This window comes from Triticum urartu, chromosome 4A (assembly GCF_056163025.1).
Source record: "Triticum urartu cultivar PI428250 chromosome 4A, HENAU_Tu73, whole genome shotgun sequence".
Taxonomy (NCBI): Eukaryota; Viridiplantae; Streptophyta; class Magnoliopsida; order Poales; family Poaceae; genus Triticum; species Triticum urartu.
In genome coordinates this window covers 220,004,757-220,010,751 of record NC_141876.1, presented here as the reverse complement: position 1 = coordinate 220,010,751, position 5,995 = coordinate 220,004,757, and the positions used below count along the sequence as shown (strand labels likewise).

Genomic DNA, 5,995 nt, shown 5'->3' with positions numbered 1-5,995 from the left:
CCCGTGCAGCACACCGACACACCCAACACGTCGAACAAAGACAAAGACCCACCAATGAGACATGGGCATGTGGCCCCGCAACGCAAATCGAGCCAACAGTCATACAGAGGGTAACCCAGTAACAAGGCTATGTTCAAGAGTGAGACTGACCTAACCGCTGGGTGTGGACTCGTAGACTCGGCACACTCCTTGCACAACAGGGGCCTGCACGCGGCGCTCGCACGCCCGTTTGGACAAGCCATGCATCAGCCATAGTAAGCAGCCAGCAATGGGATGCGATGCAGCGAAGCGCCTGGCACATAGACCAGCGGGGCCATATATCGCCACGGGCCCATGCTCAGTGTCAAGTAGAGACAAAATAAAAGGTAACGAATGATGCTGAAGAAAGGGAAACGTACCGGAAGAGACGCGACATGGCCTAGGAGCCTGCCCTGGCATGACGTTATGAATCGGTCAGCCCAACAACTCTGCGCAACCCAGACGAGACAAAATGACACGGATGAAAATAAGCCCACAAACTGACATGTAGGACCAAGAAACAACATGAACCATAGGTCATACTCCCTCCGTTCCGAATTACTTGTCCCAGGTATGGATGTATCTAGATGTATTTTAGTTCTAGATACATCCATTTCTACGACGAGTAATTTGGAACAGAGGGAGTACATGGGAAGGCACAGGTGGGTGTGCACGCGTTTGTCCACCCCTCTCTCCCTCTCTTGTCCAACCCATCGAGACACAAGAGGGAATAGAAAAACGCACCGTCAGTGTCCCATGCGAGGGAATCATGCGACGCGCACGCGACGTGTGAGGAGAGGCCGTGCGACCACCCAGAAAAGGCTAACCCAGACTATCACCATGAAGCATGAGCCCACAGGTCATTCGCCCCAGCAATTTCACCGCCCTGTCGAAACATAATGCAATGACGCCAGCGACGATCCAACATGAAGGAGCATGCCAACGACCTGTTTGACCAGCATCCGGCGGCTCAGAAGTGACAAAATCAAAGGAGCTCGGTGAGGCCAAGTTGCCCAACCTCCCTATTGGTTTAAATTGGTGGTGCTATGCATCGACCGACCGTCTCTGCATCCGTTTGATCGGGGGCCATCCAGCCAGCCCTTCCCTCACCATTGCAACAGAGTGAGTGTTGCAGAACCCTTTTGCAACAGTCCTGTTGTTGCAGAAATATTTGCAACAGAGGCTCTGTTGCAGATTTTCTTTTTGTGTGAACTCTTTTGAAACATGGGCGTCGTTGCGAAAGGATTTCTGCAACACAGATAATGTTGTAGAATTTCTCCTGTCTTAACTTTCTTACATCATGGGTGTTGTTTGCATATTTTTTTGTCTTAGCTTTCTTACAACATGGGTGTTGTTGCGGAAAGACTTCTACAACACAGATGATTTTGTAGAATATATTTGTCTTAACTTTTCTGTAACATGGGTGTTGTTGCGGGAGGACCTCTACAACACAGATGATGTTGCAGAAAAACTGTAGATGGCCGAGGCACGCGTCCAGTGGTGGAATTACTAGACGGTTGTGTGTCGCCGATCAAACTAATATCTAACGGCCGCGCATGCGGTGGAAGTGTACGCGTGATCGACCGGCTGCTTATAATCTTTTCCCATAGAATATACAACCAGAAAGAAGCATAAGGTCGATCAACCAATTAAATAAGAAATGAGAGGATCGAGTATCATCTAATATCTTATACACTATGCTCCCTAGTTTCTAAGGCCTCACAATCAATTGAGGTCTCTAAATTGGAATTGGGTCACCCAATTTTGACCAGGTCAACAATTTCACCAGGAGCTCTATCATTTAATTTTTAATACATTATGCACCCTAATTTTGGAGCTCTCCCATTTGATTGAGGTATACAATTTTAATGCCTTGATTTTGACTCAATCAATCTTTGGTTGTGGCAATGAAATCTCTAACTTTGTTAAGCTTCCTAATTTTAAAACCCCCCTCATTCAACTGAGGTCTTCAATTTGAATTGGATACATAATTGATTGGGTCGTTGACCCAGGCTTCGTGGTGGGATCCTTTGGTGAATGGGTCCCTTCGTAAGTGCCTGGATTGGTGTGGGCCTCCATTGACAAAAGGAAGTGCCACCTATGACACGTTTAGCACTATCATAGCATACGTGGCCAACAACATAGATATCTTTCTCATGAATTTGTATTAACTAAAAGATGCCCCACAATCACACTGTCAAAAATACCCACTCACAGACCACAATAAAAAAGAAAAATGATACTCTCATGGACGATTAGTTACGAATTGCTCATACCAAACAGTCTCCCACAAAACCACTTCCCTGATTTCACGTTGGGCCACTCTTCCCATAATCTCCGACCATAAATCGACACATCCATTCGTAACAATGATTCCATAAAGTTTGTCCGTAGGTGTAGCATTTTTGATAAAAAGAATACACTCCATTGCCCCCCCACCAAACCAACTAGCACGTAAATAATTTTCACAGCTTAAAAAATTACCATGTAAAAAATAAATGTCCAACCCCAAGAACATAAGCGGCGCAACAAAAGCGCGCACTGCCCTTCTAGTCCTCTATAACACCACACTCCTTAGTTTTAGAGGCCTCACAATCAATTGAGGTCTTCAAGTTGAAATTGGCTCACTCGATTTTGTCATGGTCAATAATTTCTTAAAGAGCTCTCCCATTCTACTAATACACTATACTCCCTCATTTTAGAGGCCTCACAATCAATTGAGGTCTTCAATTTGGAATCGGGTTACTCGATTTTGATCGGGTCAACAATTTCTTAAAGAGCTCTCTCATTCTATTATTTTAATTCATATGCTTCTTTTAAAGCTCTCCCATTCATTTGAGGTATTCAAATTTGAATTTGGTTCACATCTTGATTGGATCAACAATTTTTTCAAATCAATAGGCAACAAACCGGTCTATAAAAATATATCAATCTCACGTACCTCTTCGCCACATAGAAAAAAGAAGAAAAACATGTGATACTGTAGCACCAATATAGTACATGCAGCCACTGACGTAGAAAATTTTCTGACATAAGTATGGCTGATTAGTAGATAACTAAGAATCACAAGAATCACATTGCGAAAGGCCCACCAAAACACAACATTATAATTGTAAATAAAACTAAAACACACTCTGTCAACTCCCCAACTCGCCAAACCAAATACTCCATTTATTCCAAAATACAACGTGCATTAGTTTTTTAAAGGAAAAATTTATTTAACTTTGACCAAATTCATTTGATGGTGAATATAATGATACTGGTTTAATATTATAGATATTGATATATCTCTCTATAACTTTTGTAAAACTTAAAACGTTTGACTTCTCAAAAAACCAATGCATCTAGGGAATAAACAAATTATGAAAACCCAATAATACCCAACATCACAACAAAGCGCACGCAACCCTTCTAGTAAATCACTAAGCTCCCTATGGGTGCGAGTGCTGAGAATCAATTGAGGAGTCAATTTGATCGTCTATTTTGACTTGCTCATGTCGATGGGTGGACCCTACGATGGCTGGGGGTGTGGACTGGATTGTAGGTGGGGGAAAATCTTATCTCTTCTAGCACGCAGCTCGCACCCCGGTCGTCCTCCCCTTGCCCTGGATCTCTCTGCCGAATAGCCATCGACGTGCAGCTTGGCAACCTCAGCCACATCTCTCCTCCCTCGATCTGGGTGATAGGATCGTAGGCGGAGGACGTCGACGGCGCGTGCTGATGGGCACCGCGCTCCTGCCACAGATGCCACACCCTCTCCTTCCATCGGTGCCACACCACAACCTCCTTCTCCAGCCATTCTATTATCTGGCACCGCACCCCAATCCATCCCCAACCTCCTCCGCCTTGCCTTCCGCCTCCTCCACCTCGATCCAGGCTGATTATGGAACGAGGCAAGTGGGTTTTGTTCTTTCTTGACATGCTTCTTCTTGGTTTGTGCTCTTGTGTATATGTGTATGATTGTGCATTTAAATGTATGTCCTTGAAGTGTAATCAACGGTGGCCGGTGCCTGGTTTCTTAGCAAATTACGATTATGTCAAAAGAATTTGGTGGTTTGGGTATTGGAGACCTAAGAGCACACAATAGGGCTCTAATTTGCAAATTAGGAACAATGCTGCTTCAAGGGAGTGATCTAACTTGCTATAACTGGTTCAAGGACGCATACGCTAGTATTTTCAATCCTGGTAGGCACCGGCTGGACACAACTATGTGGCAAAATTTGAAGTCAATAATACGTGTAGTCATGAACGCTACAAGGTGCAGACTGGGAAGTGGATAAAATATTTCCTTCTGGACGGACGCTTGGTGCATGGAGCAAAGATTAATGGATATATTTTCAGTTTTGTTCACCTTCACCATGGATAAGTGCTGCTCTATTCAATCCCGGTTTTCAGATAACTCATGGCTATTAAGCTACGACTGGTTCTATCCACAATGGTTGCTCATCAATTGGCTTAGCTGTTGGTAACCCTAAAGACCCTAAGCCCCAGTATAGAGATGGACACAAGAATAGGCAGGATTTTTGGTACTACTACCAATGTCCGCTACTTCTATAGTCTTTTCACATTCTAAGGTGTGATCCCTCCTCTGGACAATTCATATGACTTCTGATCCTTCCTCTAGAGCACCAAGTGTTTCAATTAATTGGATTTCAAGGCAGACTTAGCACAAAGGAGAATATCACCAAAAAAATTTGGGTTACCGACCCATGGTGCAAAATTTTCCCCGCCACCGAGTCCATTGAATATATTCCATTTCATTGTAAAGTAGTGGAACACATCTGGAGGTGCCTAAATCTGCAATCCATGGCCAAGCAAGCTTCAGACATGCTTCAGTTTGCCAACATCATGCATCAGAGTATACAACAGTCTATGACCGATTATTTTTATAGCCTGTTCAGTTACTCTGTAGTAATGCAGAAATGACGGAGTGTTTAACAACAAAGTGTTGCCATGCCACCACATTTGATTTCAAAATGCATTAGTGAGGATCTGAAGCTCTGGGCGAACATGGAAATGAAGGAATCACAGAAGACTTCTCATCTTTCTTGGGCACATATCTGTTTACGCCCATGTACTCTCTTTTGTTACGTTTTTCTCTTCATTTCATTTTTGTTTCTACACGCTTTTGTTTGTTGATTCTTGTGTGCGCCCAGACCATGGTTGGCCTTTACACCGTTTTTTAATACAAGGTAGAGATCTATACCTTTCCCTTTAAAAAACTTTTATTCTTGTGTGCTTGCTTATTGTAGCATCTCTGCTGAGGTGATCCTCATGCGATTCATGAGCACTAAATGCAAGTATCTTAAGCATTCCGTCCCTCCAGCAGCTCTGCTGATCCAGTTGCACCGAGAAGGACAACAAGGGAAGAGGAAGGCGATAATAGTCTACGTCGCTTCTGGGAGTGAAGACGATCAGTTTGAGGTGGATATATAGTGTGGTGCAACTAATTTTGTGATGTTATTTGACCCTGAGTTTTAGGTCTAATTGCTTAAGAATAGATGAAATACTAAAATGAAATGTCCGGTTTTCTAGTTTTGTAAAACTTTGAGGATACCTGTTAGGGCCAATTTTCCGGGACATATAATCCCAACAAATGACCCCTGTGTCATCACCAACCCCAGGATTACTGTTAGCTGGTGGACACTTCCTTGATACAGAATTCCAAGCAATTATAAGAACTTGAGTACAAGACCACAAAGGTCCATTGAATATAACAAGGGTATCTAGTGGTCGATGACGGAAGCGACTTGTGGATCTCCGACGTTGATGTGACTCCATTCCCATAGGAACAACTAACCCAGCTAACTTCTATCTCGCAGAAGTGTCCACTTCCATGACGATAAATCGCGGGTCATAAAAGTGCTTTCGTTAAGGGTGACTGACATGTGGCATCCACCGTAACGGGTCGCCGTTAAGCTATCGGGTCTGGTTTTGGATCCAGTAACTCATTAACAGCCCAGACCAATAAGGATTT

At 43.7% G+C, this 5,995-nt stretch overlaps 1 long non-coding RNA gene across 1 annotated transcript; it reads left to right on the top strand.

Moving 5' to 3' along the window:
- Window positions 1–3,402: 3,402 nt before the first annotated feature.
- LOC125551609 (uncharacterized) lies at window positions 3,403–5,618 on the top strand. Its single transcript, XR_015600780.1, has 2 exons — window positions 3,403–3,911; window positions 5,271–5,618. It is a non-coding gene; the product is annotated as an uncharacterized LOC125551609 (long non-coding RNA).
- Window positions 5,619–5,995: the final 377 nt, after the last annotated feature.